General features: G+C 45.4%; 1 pseudogene; it reads right to left on the reverse strand.

Annotated features, from left to right (window-relative positions):
- Positions 1-11,357, reverse strand: part of LOC138515411 (zinc finger protein 850-like) — a 108,885-nt pseudogene extending 97,528 nt beyond the window's left edge.
- Between the last annotated feature and the right edge of the window lie 7,005 nt (positions 11,358-18,362).

The raw sequence follows: 18,362 nt of genomic DNA on the forward strand, positions 1-18,362 counted from the left end.
GTGATCCCACAGACCCCCGGTTGTGTGATCACAGACCTGAGTGTCAGGGCAGGGTGACCCCTGCATCTGGTGTGGCCACGTTATCGTGCAGTGTCTGTTCCTGCTGGGTGCCCCTAGCAACTGTAAGGCTGGTCTGTGTGACCACCACAACACTGTCATCTTGGAAGGATGAAGGGGTAAATGGACCTTCAGTGATGCAAACTGGTGACCATGAGGTTAAACAGAGTCTGCAAGTGGATGTATTATTCCACCGAGCCACAGACCAGGACCCTGAATCCGGGATCTGTGGGACATGGACACCCCTCTAGGATGATGCAACATGGAAGAAAATAAGATGGCGAACAAAGGTGACAGGGAGGGTGTGGGCAAGAGAACGTGTGCACCAGCAGAAACTAAAGCAGATCCCTTTTATAGTTTGTGGCGTTTGCCTTTTTCTGAGCACGACGATAAAACAATAGTGCATTCAGTTATAGAAAAATCCAATTTATCACATGATTAATTCATCTACAATAAGAATGAGCTAAATTAAATTATGAAAGGATTTACAGGTCATGCACAGAAGGCATATAATTGAAACTCCCGCAGAGGACACTGCCATCTCCTTCCCCACCCTCCATCACATACACATTGGAAAGGATTAAGGTGGGCTACGAAGGAAAAACAGACAACTCAAACATATTCCCACAATAAGACGACATTCCTTTCCCACAACTAGGGCGAGGATACGTTGCAGGTCCCTCACCTCCAGCCAATTATGTCGCAATTGTTCCTTTTCAGCTTGTGCTTTGTTTTCCATTTACAAATGTAGCACTAGTGAGAAAGAGTACGGCTGTCCAAGGGAGGAACAATGGATACACATCCACATGGCAAACATCACAGGGTGGCAGCAGTCTCCCAAGTTACCGCTCGTTATCTGCAGCCAATGGACTGACATGCGCAGTGTCAGTCCACTGAGACACTAGCCATAAGAGCATGCGCAGAAAGGGGATACTGAATGGCGCATGCGTGATGAAGATACACTTTCATAGTCGACTCAGAAAATAGGAGCATGCCACCGAAGGCAAGGCATGCTCTGAGCAAGACAGCTATCAGCAAGGCATGTGCAAAGATGATATTTGAATTAAAACTGTTTTCAGAGAAGAGACAGTCTGCTCTTCAATAATTCTTTTTGTGCATAACCAAAAGAAAACAAGTATTGCAAAACTAACGAGAATAATTTCTTTCACATATTTTGTAAATGTTATTCAGATAAAAAGGGATGTTGTGTGATTTAATTTCATGGTATCTATACTTTTAACTAAAGTCTCCTGTAGTCACTGGAGTAATTTGAGGGCTTATATTGTGACATTGTGCTAGGCATTCTGCCTCTTTTTCTTCTGTCCTACAGATTTAACATTTGTTTTTTCAGTACATTTTTCAGTTTTGTAAAATTTGTATTTTTCTTTACATTTTCTCTAAAGCAGCACCTTCTCATGCAGTGAGGATGGAGGGAAAAATGGGGTTCTTCTTGAATGAGTTCTATGTTGCACGGGATACAGATTCTGTCTGCCTCAGGTTTCCACGTTTATCTGTTTTGTTCTCCAGTGTGTAGTCGTTAACGCTGTGTTTGGGAATGATTTATCAGAGACAAGCATTATGTCATTTTTTATTAATTGTTTAATCATTTCGGGCAAATCTATGCTGTCCTAGACTTTCTCCAGAGTAGGGATGAGGGCCTGGAAACCTTCTAGGAGCAACTGGGTTCCGCAGCAGACTAGACTGCTGCCATCAGCTCAAGGTTCGCGGCTCCATGTTATTGTTATCATTAGTATTGGGTTTTTTATACTGGGCCAGCTCACCACCGTGGTAGTCTCAAAGCATGTAAACCTTGTCTGAGTTAAGGTGCATTAAGTCCCACTCATGGACAGCAGGACCGGATAAAAGTGCAAAAGATATGGGTTAAAGAAGAATCCCGTGAGAAGCATAAGGTTTGTAAGAGGGTGACAGATGGAGCTTGCTGTAATATAAATGTAGAGGTCGAACCAAGTACCTCTACGTCCTGCCCCCATTCTGTCTATATGTTGGCAGCCAGAAAGTGTGACATGCGCAAAGCCAGTAATGGTACCTAGTAGTACCAGTAATCTGGAAGAAGTGCGAAAATGAATGAAAGGGAAGACTAGTGATGTCACAATAAGCAGAAATGCTGCACCCAGAAGTGATGACAATGAAGAAAGAATATGGATCTCACAGAAACTGCTGGCGTAGTAGCGAATTAAGCAACATTTCGGGAGCGAAATGAAGATTGCACATGCAGAGAAGCACTAAAGAAAATGCAAAGCCATTTTACAAATGTACAGACGCAGTAACGCAAGTAGACGAAGTAACCATGAGGCTGGCTATATAGTGAACAATCTGGATGTTCCATGACGCATTTTGAGCCAATTTAGACCCCATGAACGAAAGGGCTGGAAATGTGGCGCAGCAGAATAAAACAAGCTGAAGTCGAAGGAAGATTCGAGAAGGCTTGCCTGGTCCAATGTCAAGAGTCGGGCCGCTAAGAGCCTGGTCATTTACTTGAAAAGATATGAATGTGACAATCGAGCTGAGTTCCCGTTTGAGGTGCAATGGAAGAACACTAGAAGTGTCAAGGTTTCTTCATTTAATACTACTAAATACAATGACAGGTCAAAACAAGGTCTCTAGTCACATGGTCAGATGAAAATAGCTACACCGAGACCAGAAGATAAGGCCATGCCTTCACTCCCTTTTATTCTCAGGCACAGTGAGCCTTCGCAAGGCCAAGTTCAAACGCATTAACTGAATGGCAGACCACAGTAGGGATGGTGGATGTTGGGCTAGAGGCATGAGAAGGACAACCTTCGTCCCTCCAGCCCCCTCCCCCCACAAAGACCTGGGGTACCAGCTTGGTGCTGCTAACGAGTGGAATATTCCAGAAGAGTACAAGCATGACAACCAATTGTAGAGGGCCACATAGTAAGGAGCCCTATAAGAAGCCAATAGAACATGGTGTATTAGTCTAACACAGAAGATGACTTGCACTTGGGTTGGGCTTAGTTGCTCACCTGACTTTAGAGACCCAATCAAGATCCCCGCCCCTACAGAAAGTATACTTAATGTTCCCTTTAAGCCAGGTTTTCTTATTTTGCCACGTAGTGCGACGTCACTGATCACACATTTTTAGTATAAAGTTGTGTTTTTCAAGTTAAATGTTTGAGAGACTTGAGTGAATGTCTGTTGATGTCCGTTGTACACCCAGTTTTAGATAATTGTTACTAAAGCAGCGCGATTTTGCTAAACTTCCTGAGTCGGTCCGATTATTGATGTATGAGAAAGATCTGCATCCCCATCCATCTCAGATACTGTTACCTCGTCTTAAAGGGCCTATGGATTCACTTGGTAGCAAAGGATGGTTAAAAAGACACTTCAAATCAGAAGGCTTTTAGAATTTCGCAAAATTGGGCATCCTCAGCCATTTTGCTGGAGGATAGTGAGGCTTCCTGTGGAGAGCGGCCGATATAGAACTCTTGCAAGAAAAGACGATACAGGTGGGAAGGGTCCCTCTTTCACAAAATCCCTCCTGGTTTCCACAGGCGCGGAGCGGACCGAAGGCAACGGTGGTTGATTGGAGGAGGGACAATCCCGAGGGTCAGGAATTGAAAGGCGAATGGTGAGTAGATTGAGGGGGCTGGCAAAATAGGGGAATGGCGATTGTGGTAAAAGTATAAGGTATTGGAGGGTTGGTTAATATATGACGAGGAGCATCAGATATATGACGAGGAGCGTCAAGAAAGGAGCCCAGAGTCCTAGCTCAAGGAGCTTTTAGAAGGAGTCATTTCAAAACCCAAGTGGGTACTTATGCGGCACATAGATGATCTACGCTAGGAAATGATTCAAACTCGTATCAGAGTATTTTAGTTTGTCTGTGTATTGAAAAAGCAAAGAGCGACAAAGATAGGTTGTGTTGAATACAGATGAAGTTATCTATCTTTGTAGTCATTGTCCGCGCCGACTGAACAGATAGATTGGAGTAAATTGAGACATTAAGCGGCCAAGGTGGTGCACGCTCATATTTGTTGTTTTTCTGTAAACATATTTGTGTAAATCAACGGTAAGTATCAACAGTCAATTGAGACTTGTCGAAATGGGGGATGTTACTTCACTGATGCATCTTTGCAAGCAACTGCCAAAACACGCACCCAAGCTCAAACAGTATAGTGCAGAATGAGTTAAGGGTACTGCAGATAAAATGTTCATGCCGTGGCCACAAAGGGAATCGCTGTCAAAGGCAGTTTCGTAACACAGGACCACATACTTACATGCTGCGTACACAGGGAAGAAATTGGAGAAAAGGCAAGCTAGTTTAGAGCTCTGGAAAATGTACCAGGAGGAACGAGAACTGGATGCTTAATCAGTGTAGGGAGGAAGGTATTGAGCCTTCTGCTCCCCTATCCTCGACCAAAGTAAATGGCAATAGTCTAAAAGATGAAGGATTGCATCCATTAAGGGAATTACAACAGTGAAAGGAGAGAGTAATGATCGCTCAGAAAAGGCTAAAGCAAAAGAAGGGAACTTTAAGGTCTTGCAAGACAATGAGGAGAAACGTGAACAACCAAATGTGACCCTAGATATAGAATGGGAGATTAAGAGATGGAAAGGAAAAAAAGGATACAGCTGACGAGGGCACGCTCGTGCAGAACGAATGGATGGGTGGAGAGTTATTGCTCAAGCTTGATGGGAAAAGTGTCGAGGAAGTAAGGCAAAGGGAAGATCAAGACGAACAGGATAGAAAAGACAGGGACCGAGAGAAACAATTGAAAGATGAGCATAAAAAGAAGAGTAGACAAAGACGAAAGCAGATGTATCAGGAGGAGCAGCTAAGAAAGGAAGAAAGGACATAGGAAGTATGACAACAGGCAGAGAGCAATCAAAGAACAATACAGGTTAGAAAAGAAGAGAGAAGAGGAAGAGGCCCAGAGATTACGGGATGAAAGAAGGCAAAGATGACGGGAAGAGGAAGTGTGTGGAGCAAACGAAAGAAAGGAAGAGAAAAGACAAGAAGAGCAAAGGGTTAGATGGGAAGTAAAGAAACAAAGTGAATTACACGAAGAGATGGCGCAAAAGAGGAGACAGAGGGCACACAATATTGATCGCATTTAGAAAGAACTGATGGAACCAAGTCCAGTAATATCATGGAGCGACAGGGGAGTTTCTCCCGTCGCAAGGAGCAATGCCAGGAACATCTAGGGTAAACCTAGATGGGAATTGAGAGAGGAAGCATCGGAGATAGGATCAATAAAGCTCATCAGAAGAAGAGGACAAAAGGTGAATCGGGAAGTAGAGGAAAAGAAGATCAACCTAGAATTGCCCAGTCACAAGGCAAAGAAGGAAAATGCAAAGTCATTTCACATATGTACACATGCAGTAACGCAAGTAGACAAAGTAATCATGAGGCTGGCTACGTAGTGAATAGACTGCATGCGGCAATATATATTTTTTTGTTGGTAAAATGCATTGTATTACATCCAAATATAAATACAATATTTACAAATTTGGACCCCGTGAATGAAGGGGCTGGAAGTGAGGTGCAGCAGAATAAAACTAGCTGAAGGCGAAGGAAGATTCGAGAAGGCTTGCCTGGCCCAGTGTCAAGAGTCGGGGCCGCCAAGAGCCTGGTTATCTACTTGAGAAGATACAGTTAACGTTAGAAGCAAGCTAAGCTCCTGTTTGAGGTGTAACAGAAAAACATTAGCAGTGACAAGGTTTCTTCATTTAATAGTATTAGATACAATGTAGGAGCTCAATACGTGGGCTCTAGTCGCATGGTCAGATGAAAATAGACTTTGCAGTGAACTACGCCGAGACCACAAGATGAGTGATGATGGATGTTGGGCTTATTGGGTGGGGAGGCATGAGCAGGCCAACCCCCACAGCACCTGAGTATCAGCTTGCGTGCTGCTAGTGAGTGGAATGTTCCAGAAGCGTACAAGCGTGACAACCAATTGTAGAGGGCCACGTAGTAACGAGCCCTATAGTTTGAGAAGCCAATAGAATATAGTTTATTAGTCTGACAGGGAAGATGACTTGCACTTGGTGTGAGCTTAGTTGCCCACCTGACCTTAGAAACCCAACCACGATCCCTGCCCCTACAAAAAGTATTCTTAGGTGTTCCCTTAGCAGGTTTTCTTATTTTGCCACGTAGTATGAAGTCACTTATAATTAATCTTTTGTATAAAGTGTTTATGTGAAATGTTTGAGAGACTTGAGCAAATGTCCCTTGTACTCACTGTTTTAGATCATTGTTAATAAAACAGCCGTGATTTTGCCAAACTTCCCGAGTCAGTCTGATTATTGATGTATGAGTAAGATCTACATCCCCACCCATCACAGATAGGGTTACCTTGTCTTAAAGGGCCTACGGGTTTATACATGTGTATGTAGCAACTGCATCAAGGGAGGATACCCGACAAGCAGTGGGAAGGAGACCGCCCAGAACTTCTGAGGCTAATCTGGCATCACCAGAAGAAAGAGGGCCTGCGTGGGAGGAAGATGAGGATGGGGGAAATGTTCTTCCTATTTTGTGCCTATGGAGATGATTGGGGTTGTCACCAGCGAGCGGGGCAGGACTGGAGTAAGGAGTTTGATTCAAGGTCTTGTCTCCTGTAAGGGAATGGGTGCCCAGAATGGAATGCATTCAAGGTCGTAATGTTAGTTCACATGTTTTGATGCTTACAGTTGTGGTTTTTCTTTGTTATAGAAAATGAGGAGTGTGGTGTTGTCCTGTTCAAGGATAGGAGTCATGACTCTTCAAGACGTGGCTCCCCAATAAAAAAAGGAACCTCAACTGGCATGTGTGGCAGCACAGCGGCAGACTCCCTGCGTGGCAACTGGTGTGCATGTCATTTGTTTTATATCTGCTGTGTGATCACGGCCGGTTTGTACTACTGGCTTGTGTGCCCATGTAGCCAGTGACTGGTCTGGGTGATCCCACACAGACCCCGTGTTGCGAGGATCAGGGCAGGGTGACCCTTGCATCAGGTGTGGCCATGTGACCATGGAGTGTCTGTCCCTGCTGGGGGCCCTTAGCAGCTGACTGGCTGACCGTGTGCCCATGAGCCAACAACAACACCGTCAATCTTGGAAGGATGAATGGGTAAGTGGACCTTCATTGATGCAAACTGGTGACCATGAGGTTAAGCACAGAGCCTGCAACTGCATTATTCCCCTGAGACACAGATCGGGGCCCTGAATCAGGGATCTGTGGGTCATGAACACCCCCTCCAAGAAGAGGCACCATGGGAAGTAATTAAGATGTGGTACATAGGGGACAGGGAGGGTGTGCGCAAAAGAACATTTGTGCACCGGCAGAAACTAAAGCAGATTCCTTTTATATTATGTGATGTTTGCCTTTTGCTGAAGACAATACAACAATAGTGCGTTCAGTTATAGAAAAATCTAATTTATCACACGATTAATTCATCTACAATAAGAATGAACTAAATTAAATTATGAAAGGATTTACACATCATCCACAGAAGGCATATCATTGAAACACCCGCAGAGGACACTGCCCTTGCCGCCCCCACCCTCCATCACATACACACTGGAAAGGATTAAGGTGGGCTATGAAGGAAAACAGACAACTCAACATATTCCCCAAAATAAGAAAACAGATTCCATTCCCCACAAGGGCGAGGAAAAGCAGCCTGTCCCTCACATCCAGCCAATCGCCATGGTTCCTTTGTAGCTTGTGCTCTGTTTTCTATTTACAAATGTAGCACTAGTGAGAAAGAGCACGGCTGTCCAAGGGAGGAACAATGGCTGCACATCCACACGGCAAACATCACAGGGTGGCAGCAGTCTCCCAAGTTACCGCTTGTTATCTGCAGCCAATGGACTGACATGCGCAGTGCTGAGACACTAGCCATAGGAGTATGCGCAGAAAGGGCATACTGAACATTCCGATTGGCTGAGGGGAGGTCAATACCCATCTTTATGTGATCACTAAGCAATAAAACCAGGCAGGCGGGACAATACCGGGTGAGATAATGCCCTGAGACGGAGTTAGAGACCAGAGAGAAGCGAGGGCCTTAAAGTTACCCTTGGGCATCACCAGACCTGTTATTGGCCGAGACCATCTGGTTTTATTGCTATTAGGATCCCAGAATGCTTTTTTCTCCTGGGATCCAAATGTTTTTTTTTCCAGCTGAGAAACGCCATCTTTGGTCAGTGGACCATCAATGAGACACATTCCTTGAAGATCATCATAGTAGATGCTGCATAGTGTCAGCCTTTAAGGGGGACTCGCACATAGATCATCATCTCCCTGGCAATATTAACAATGTTTAGGTCCCAGGGAGGAGAAACATGCCTGAACTTCTGCATGCTTCTAGTGTCTCAGCTCTCTCCAAAACATCCGGAAAATGGCATGTTGCACTGTACGGGTCAGCTGCACAAAGAACCACAACACATATTAGTAGTGTGTACAGACTGTAACCGTAGGCTCCCTCCTCCATGCCACTGTGTTGAACATATAAAGGTGTGGTATTGAAGGTGTGCCACCAGCTCATTTGCATACTTATTATTGGGAACATGCATATACATTCGCGTTTCCTCGTTCTAATCTGGAGATGTTGGCCCAGTCCTGTAGTTCTCTTTCCATTGTAGGACATGTAGGGCTGGATTTAACAAATATAAAGCCAGGATTTCAAGTCTCAAAATGCTAAGAAAAGTCACAAGTGAAGTAGCATCCACCGAATGGAATGGGGCATGTATGTATGGTTATCACAGAGAGGTGGGGGGGCTGTTAGCATCACAGATGACTGGGAAGATGCATCCTTAGACGTGGGCATGAAGCTGGGGTAGATGCGGAAGGCAAAGAGAGAAGCAGTAGCTAAGAATGAGCAGGTCAAGTACAGGGCATCAGCCGAGGCTTCGACAGCAACATGCTTTAAATACCAACTCTTCTCCATTCTGGCAATTCTATTTTTTGCCTTGTTTTGTTACTTCCAAATAGTCATGGTTACGCAGGCTCCCTCCTCACCAAGTCGCCATGCATGATCCATGTAACATAGGAAAGGCTTTGCCGGAATGGATAAGAATGCTCTGAATTACTTGGGTGACATTGGCATTGATGAGTCACCATTTCCCCATCCTATCCTGGTTTATCACTAATCTCATTGGCAGGCGGACAGTACCTAAGAAAGCAGCCCATTTAGCCAGGCTCACCAGTAAATGAAAAGACAGAATCCAGGCAGGCCATTTTAATTAATTTTGTGCACAGGTAGCAAGCTAGCAACACATGTTCCAAAGTGAACATCTGGAAGTCTCCTCATTGAAAGAGTAGGGTTACCCATCTTTGCTGCCGCCTTTCTCATGTAATTGACTATACCATGATTTTACAGTGTACCATACTCAGATGAAAAGAGAGGTGCGTGTGGGAGAGAGTTAAAGAAGTGAGAGATAAGATTATCTACAACAAAATATATTGGGTGATAAAATATACAAGTTCCGCTCAGCAGATGGTACAATAACATCAAGAACAGGTTACTTAGTTCCAATAGCAAAGCTCTTAATGCTATACATTTAAAGGCTGTGTCAGAACATCTGGGGTTAAGATCTTAATGGATACGGCCCACCCCTTAACTCGTCCTCCAAGGATGGTCCAATATCAGGATTTTAGATCCCTGTCATAGCACATCTTGCCGAGATCCATCTGCGGCATCACTGAATCATGCGTCTCTTAGCAACAATACTTGCAGAGCATGAGCCGCGATGACATGATGCAAACCTAGGTGCAGTTGATCTACATCTTGAAGCTTCCCTCCCTGGGAAATACGTGGGGGGAGTGCTTTAAAATGGGTCTTCTTCCCGAGTGCACATAGTGAAAGGCGCTAGGCAGCGGGTGGGGGGGTCGTAACATTGTAAATAATTGCAAGTGTGCTATTATCTCCCATACCAGAAGCCAGGAGTACAAAACAAGCGGTAAAGAGGATGACTGGGCCATGTAATGAACTGATCACCTAAATTGTTAACCGTTAAAAAATTGGGCACAAACGGGCATGGTCCTATAGGGTTCTTTCTTCACAAATGTGCATGGCATGGTGAGCGGGTTGTCATACTTCCAAACTCCATATCCCTCGTTTCATAAACTCCATGGTTTCAATTCCCTTCCAGAACTCTCACCCTTCCACGATCAAGCGACAAAACACAACCAGATGACAAGATGACGCTAGCACCGGCTAAAGTGCACGTCTGATGTTCTCTTTCTTACTACTCCCACCTCATCAAGGCGTTACCATCAATTCCTCGTTTACCGGCTGATCTGGAAAGACAACTAACTCTGCTTGTATCTACCAATGCCCATCATATTAGGTCTTCTCATTTGCACTCATCCACCCCCTTCAGCAAAGCGCTGTGATGAAGCATGTAGGAGAATTATTCTGGACTCACTCACCAAAATTAATGACTAAACCATGCAGATAGGACTAAGATTTTATTTTGGTCCAACATAACGCATTACCAACTGATATTAATGGAACTGCACAGATGAAAGTATTAACGTAAAATAAAACATGTATTTGTGGAGTGCACTTTCACCCCTTTATGCTACATACAGTTAACATATCTTCTTTGTTGCACAACACAGTTGTACTTATTCTTGTATTCTTTGATGCAGGAAGGGCTGAGGGCACCTACGATGACAATAGTTACCTATATCTGCAAAGGGCAGACATTATTATAGCATTAATTAAATACCACACTTACAAGACATCCAAAAAAGATATGTCATCTAAACCACCAAAGAGGGAGCTGCCCTGCTCCTCTCCCTGCCCCAGAACACACCCTCAAACACAAACAAAGCAGAAAGGATAAACTGGAGGTCTAGTAAGGACAAGCAGAGACAATTTAGCATGTGTCAAAAACAAGATTACTATTCACTCCTAAAGAGTAGTGAAACGCCTGTTACTCACCTACAGCAATAACGGCTCAAATACTCCTTCAAAGTTTGTGCTGTATTTCACATTTCAAAACGCGGCATTTGAGATCCCGGAGAGACAGCAAGCAACTCCTCCGCCGGTCAGAAGCTCAGAACAAAGCAGCAGGTCTGAACAAGATGGAGGGCTATCTGTCTCTACCGGAAGAAGAAGCGTGGCGCTGCAGGCGGCAGAGCCGAGGAACAGACATGCGCAGTGCAAAGACACTTACAATCAGAGCATGCGCAGAGAAAAGAGAATCCCCGTTCCGAGCATCCGTGTCATTGCGGCCGGAGCAGCGAAGCGCTTCCGGAGCACGTTCAGTCGGCGGGAGGTGGCGACTAATTCCCATCCAATAAAAGGACCATAGCGCTACGGTAGCGACTAGTTCCCATCCGAGAAAAGGACCATGGCAACGGCCCGCCCACTCTTCATCACGTGGTCTGTGATGTCACCCCTGCGATTTCCGTCGGAGCAATGAAGCGGTTCCGGGGCACTTTCTTGCTCGGGATGCAGCGGGATTCGGGAAGCGGGAAAGTTGTGGCTGCTGGTGCAAGGGCACTGAATGCTTTCGGCTTGTAGTGGGCATTTTATTTTTAATACCGGAACGTTTGTATGAGATCCTGGAGCGTCGGACTTCGCCTTGTCTGGGCAAGGCTCAGGCTGCAGGAGCAGCTGCAATCCGTGTGCTGTTGGCTGGCTGCAAATACAATTAGCATTTTCTTTCGAGATACCATGAACGTTCCTGCAAACCACCAGATTTCCACAGCGGGAAATTGCATTTATTTTAAAAATCACGTTCAGCTATTCACCATGGAAGGTATGGAGGCCTAAGAAAAGGAACAGGGAGACAGTGGATTGTGGTGTTTAACTGATCAAAGGGGACTAATAGAGTAATTTAATCTTTCATGAGGGTGTGTTTAGGATGGGTGGTTTTAGAGGGGTCGACTGCGGCTGAGCATCTGTTGCAAGGGGAAGGGGCATCTTGTTATGGAGGGAGGATGGGGCATTATGGTATTGGTCTAGACTAGAGGGAGGGATGGGGCATCTTGGTGGGGCCTGAATGGTTGGATAGGGCACGCTGGTGTAGGTCTGGTGGGATGGGTGTTACAAAGTATATATCTGGACACAATTTGTAGTTTCTCAGGAGATTTATTGTTAAGTCTCCGGCAGGCTACCGCAGTCCGGCCTCAGCGCTGCCTCTGCTCCCGTTCTCTCTCCTGCATTCCAAGAACGAACGAATGCAGGGAAGCGAAACGTTCGCAGGCCCAACACAACATGATGACAGTGTAATCAATATACTGTAACATCTCCCTTCCTAATACATAACTGAAGAAATTGAAAAAAGAGAAAAGAAAGAAAGAAAGAAATAAAGAAACCAAAGCTTTAAAATCAAACATTAATTAAAACCATGTACCTGCAGACAAATAGCGAACAATTTCTAAAGCAGAAACTATACATAGTGATGTACTTATCCCTTACAATATTTATGTAAACCACTGCTGAAATAAAGGATACACCCTGGCTGGTTGTGGCATCAGCATAGCGTTCCAGTTCACGTAAATGTCCCTGATATGTGGACAACAGTCAATAATAAATGAACCCTTCCTTATAATTGGGTACAACTCTCCTGGGTCTTGAACACCTTTCGCCGTTACCGCTGGAAACCCCACGGTTCTCCCCATTTAGTTCTTTTCCACATCTTCCTTCTCTTCCTCTCTCATCCACGCTTTGTCTGCATTCAACCGAGTTATTGCCAATATATTTTAATTCGTTTTTTCCTGCTACAGTGATGTCATCACACGACCACTTGTCTCCATTTTCCAAAACTACAGATTTTTTCAGACGCTTGACAACTTTCTGAGGAGCCCGAAACTTAGACTCTCCCTTCAAAACCTTTTTCGGTTCCTTTATTCTAATCCAATCCCCAGCTTTGGTATCATTTTCCTTCACACAGTTACGCTGGTCATAGTACCTTTTATATTGATCTTGTCTTTTCCTAACCTTCTCCATGATCTCGTCCATGTTAATGTTAACATCCTTCCCTGTCGACATCCAAGCTGGTTTGAGTCTATTGTTAGCCGTTCTACCCCTCATCAACGTGAATGGTTCTATACCAGTGACAGAGTGAGGTGTAACCTTATATGTATCTAATGCTTCTTTCAGAGTATCTTTCCATGGTAGATTATTTGCTATTGCCAGTTGAATAGTTCCTTTTATAAAGCGATTCATCCTTTCTACAAGACCATTGCTCATTGGATGGTATAAAGCCGTGGTATTATGCTTGATGGCTCTATCATTTAAAAACTTTTGCATCTCCTGCGACACAAACTGGGTGCCATTATCCGAAATCAGCTCTTGTGGATCACCCTCTCTACTAAAGATTTCTTCCAAAAATCTTGTAACCTTATATGTCGACACGGAATCTTCCAAAATTCCACATTCGACCCACTTTGATGTGTAATCAACTAAAACTACCAAATATATCTTCATGGGTTCTAACACTTCATATGGACCAGCGATATCAATAGCTAGTTTGGACCATACTGCGTTAGGCACATTCACAGGTTGAAGAGGTGTGGCTCTTACTAATTTGCTTTTATCGCTGGCTGCGCAAGCAGAACATTCTTTAACCAGTGACTCCACATCACCCCACATACTGGGCCACCAATATGTTCCTCTGACTCTCCTTTTCGTCAAATCTCTGCCAATATGTCCTTCATGGGCAATCTCCATGATTTTTCTCCTCAACGTAACTGGTGGCACAATACGGTCACCACGATATACATATAGATCATCATATGATATTTCGTCTTTGATCTTTTCCCATAGCTTAACATCAACATGTACATTCTTCCATCCATCCGCTACAGCCTTTTTTAACATCTCTTGTTCAGGGTCTGAATTAGCAGCTGCCACCCATTCTCCTTTATCGAAACCAGGATGAATCTGTGCAATAATGGAATCCATATTTTGATCCTCACTTGAACTCTCATCATTTGGCATTTCAAGGTATTCATCAGTACAAGGCAACCGGGAAAAACAGTCAGCAACTTTGTTAGATCTGCCTGGGGTATACTTTATAACCACATTGTACTGCATAATGATCAAAGTCCATCTTCTAATGCGAGGTGATGTTAAGTGAGAGTTCTTGGGATTGAGTACATGTATAAGAGGTTTGTGATCTGTTTTCAATTCAATGGGAACTCCCCAAATTAGTCCTTTGAAGTGTTCTAAGATCCATTTGACACCTAGTGCTTCTTTTTCAATAGTAGAATAATTTCTCTCTGCTCCCTTTAAAGTTCTCGAAGCAAAAGCTATCGGGACAAGTAACCCATCCTGGATTTGTTCCAGAGCTCCACCCAAACCAACATTACTTGCGTCGACCGACAACACAGTTCTGGCCCCAGGGTTGAACATCTTGAGTGTGGGTGCCTTATTGATCAGATTCTTTATATTATCTAATTCCTCCTTACATTCTGCTGACCAATCAAATTTCATGCCTTTGGTCATCATATTTCTCATGTGAACAGTTTTTTCTGCATAATGGTCAACAAACTTGGAGTAATATTCAGTGAGACCAAGTAGACTCCTAAGCTGATCTTTGTTTGTAGGATCAGGGATCTTCAGGATTGTGTTTATCAGAGCTTCCTTGGGACTTATGCCCTCTTCGCTGATACAGTGGCCTAAATATGTAACCTCCTTCCTTTTTGATTTTGCATTTCTCTATTTTTAGAGTTAGACCCCTTTGTTGAATTATCTGCAGGACTCCTAACAGTTTGGCATCGTGATCTTCTTCAATCATGGCTGATATTAGGATGTCGTCCTGAAAATAATGTACACCTTTTAAACCAGCAAACAGGTGCTGCATCAGTCTCTGAAATACGGCGGCCGCCGATGCTAAACCAAATGGCATCCTTTTATATCGATAAGCCCCCAACGGTGTTATAAATGATGTGAGGTGCCTAGATTCATCATCTAGTACAATCTGATGATATGCTGACGACAGGTCTAGAGTAGAGAAGAATTTTGCTGGTTCCATCGTTGTTAACATCTCTCCAATGTTGGGTAACGGATGTCGGTCAACCCATATGTTGTTGTTGAGGTCTCTTAAGTCTACACACATCCTAATTGTCCCATCAGGCTTTCTCACAATTGGAGAAAGCCACTCTGAGCTTTCAATTGGTTCAATAATATTATGAGAGCATAATTTATCCAATTCCTTCTGAAGGGCTTCTCTTGTGCCAATAGGAATATTTTGTACTCTATGCACAACTGGCTTAGCTCCTCTCTTCAATATTATACGATGCTTAAAACCTTTCAGAGCTCCTATGTTGTCATTGAAAACTTTGGGAGAACTCTTCACTAAAGCTTCAGCAGAATCACAAGTAGTACTCATTACACTCATTATTGGTTCTTCTTTACCGGGATGTATTCTAATTCCAAGTGACGCTTGCTCCCACCAACCAACTATTGAGTAACCCTCTTTGGCAACATAAAGTTTACAAAAGGTTTTCCTCCCTTTGAAACACAATTTCACCCAGGCGTATCCAATTATGTCTATGGGTGTTTTCCCATAGCCTGTGGCTTTGACGGTAGGCGTATGAAGCTTTCTCATGTCCATATTCAACACATTCCTAAAAGTGTTTGCATCAACCATGGTATAAGGTGATCCTGTGTCAACCATCACTTGCAACATAGTATCATCTATTGTCATTGACACCCATGAGCCCATGGCATTTCCAGTTGTGGCAATGGTAGTAAGTATATGCACTCTATCTTCCAGACCACTGGTAATCGCGACAAGATCATTTGATGTAGGGGCTTCTATCCTCCCCACAGATGCCATAGACCCTCTGTTCCATTGGCCGTTGCTTCTCATGTTATTATAACGTGAACTGAATCTGCCTCTGCCTCTCACATTGCGGCAAACTTTACCAAAATGGCCCACATATCCACATTTGTAACACTCCACGGAATGAGCCGGGCATTCTTTCTCAATGTTCACATGTTTCGCCCAACCACATTTAAAGCATTTGTTCTGTGATCTTTGAAATGACTCTCTCTTTTGTCTCCAATTTGAGTTAAAATCTGACTTTACTATCTTTTTCGCCGCGGCAACAAGTGTTTCTTCATCACCTTCGTATTTCCCTTCACTGGTGACATGTACAGATTTAACATCAACACTGTCATTTTTATTCTGAATCTCCTTCATACACTTCTCTCCAAGTTCAAAAGTCCGCGCTATTTCAATGGCTTGCTCTAAAGATGGATTCTTAGCTTGCCAAAGACGTTGTTGTATACGGTTGTCAGCCACATGTAGTACTAATTTATCTCTCATATACTCATCAGCCACACCAGTGAATTCACATGTCGAAATGAGTCCTCTAAGGGCTGCAATATAATCGTCAACAGATTCATTTTTTCCTTGTTTCCTGGACAGAAACCTATATAATGGGGCACATTGGTGTGGTTCTGGAGGAAGGGGGCACATTGGTGTGTGTCTGGAGTGAGGGATAGGAACATAGTGGTGTGGATCTGGGGGAGGGATAGGGACAGTGGTATGGGTTTGCAGGGAGGGTTGGGGTACATTGGTGTGTGTCTGAGGAGGGATGGGGGGACATGGGTGTGGGTCTGGAGGGTGGTCTGGGCCATCTAGGTGGGGGTTGGGAGGGTAGGATGGGGCATCTTGGTGTGGCTTTGGAGGGAGGTGGTGGGGCACATTCATGTGGGTTTGATGGGAGGGATGGAGCACATTGGTGTGGGTTTAGGGGGAGGCATGTGGCACATGGGTGTGTTTCCAGAGGGAGAGATGGGGCTCAGTGGGTCTTGAGGGTGGCATGGTTCATCTAGGTGTGGGTTGGGAGGGTGGAATGGGGCATCTTGGTGTTGCTCTAGAGGGAGGGGGTGGGGCCACATTGGTGTGGGCTAGGGGCAGGGATGGGGCATATGGGTATGTTTCCGAGGGAGAGATGGGGGACATGGGTATGTATCTGCATGTGATTCAGGATAGGCACATGGGCATCTTGCTATGTGGAGGGAGGATGGTGCATTATGGTATTGGTCTAGAGGGAGGGATGGGGCATCTTGGTGTGGTTCTGAGAGGAAGGGATGGTGCACATGGGTGTGGGTCTGTAGGGAGGGATGGGGACATTGCTTTGGGTATGAAGGGAGGCACAGGACACATTGATGTGCATCTGGAGGGATGGATTGGGCACATTGGTGTGGGTCTGGAGGGAAGGATTGGGGCTCATTGGTCGGAGGACGGATAGGGGCATCTTTCTGTGTGGAGGGAGCATGGGCCATCATGGTATGGGTCTTGAGGAAGGGATTGTGCATCGTGGAGTCTGGATCGGAGGGGGCATTGTTGATCTGGAATGGGCATATGATGGGGGCATGTGAGGGAATGGTGGAGCATGTGGGTCAGGGCTGGAGCGCTCTGGTGGGAAGGAAGGGGGCATCTGGGTGTGAATGGAGGGATGGGGTATGTTTGGAGAGAAGGATGTTGGTTTATTGGAGTGGTGGGAGCATGTGTGTGTCGAAGGGATGGGGTAATCGAGTGTGGGTATAGAGAGAGAGAGGGCGTATGGCGCCATCTGAGTGTGGAGGTAGAGATGAAGCATATGGGTGTGGCTTTGAGGGGTGGAGCATCTTGGTGTAGGTATGGAGGGACGGATGTTGGTGTCTTTGTGTGGGTTTGGATGGAGGGATGGTGGCATGTAGGTCAGGAGGGAGGTGGCATTTGAATCTGGAACGTGTTTGGAAGGAGAAATGGGGCATTTGAGTGTGAATGGTTTCTGCTTGTGGGTGGGGGCATAAAGGATCATTAACAGCGAAGCAGCGGGAGGGAGAGCCGTGGGCCCGACCTCAGTTGCATCACAGACGTGCACACCCACAGCCCGGGGCACCTCTCGCAGATCAACCAGCCCCCTCTCCTCACTGAGCCCGCATCTGCGCTGGCCGGGGGGCGCACACTCCTCTCTCTGACCTGCCAGCGGCTGGGCATTGGTGGGCACACCCCGGTCACCAGGGAAGCCCTGACTGGGGGCAGCCGGGAGCCGAGGGAAACCTGATTGCCCAGGTACCTGGAGCTGGGTCCTATGCGGCCGGGCTGGGGTTTGAAGACTCTAGTGGTCCCACCCGACCCCCTGTCTGTGCTGTCTCTGGCCTGCCTCGTTGTCCATCTCCCAGCCCCCATCCCAAAAGGGAAGCGGAAGGGGTCGGGGAAGGATGAGTGGATCGGGCCGTGTGGGCAGGTGGCGGAGCGGCCTACCTCCATCCCCCTGGGAAGCGCTGTGCTGCTGCAGCCGGCGGTCAGGCTGAGCACCTGGATTATTATTTTTTATTTTTTTGAAACCACAATGGTTTCGGCCGAGCTAGACAGGGAGC

The sequence above is a fragment of the Ambystoma mexicanum genome, chromosome 6q (genome assembly GCF_040938575.1).
Source record: "Ambystoma mexicanum isolate Mex_15411 chromosome 6q, UKY_AmexF1_1, whole genome shotgun sequence".
Classification (NCBI taxonomy): domain Eukaryota; kingdom Metazoa; phylum Chordata; class Amphibia; order Caudata; family Ambystomatidae; genus Ambystoma; species Ambystoma mexicanum.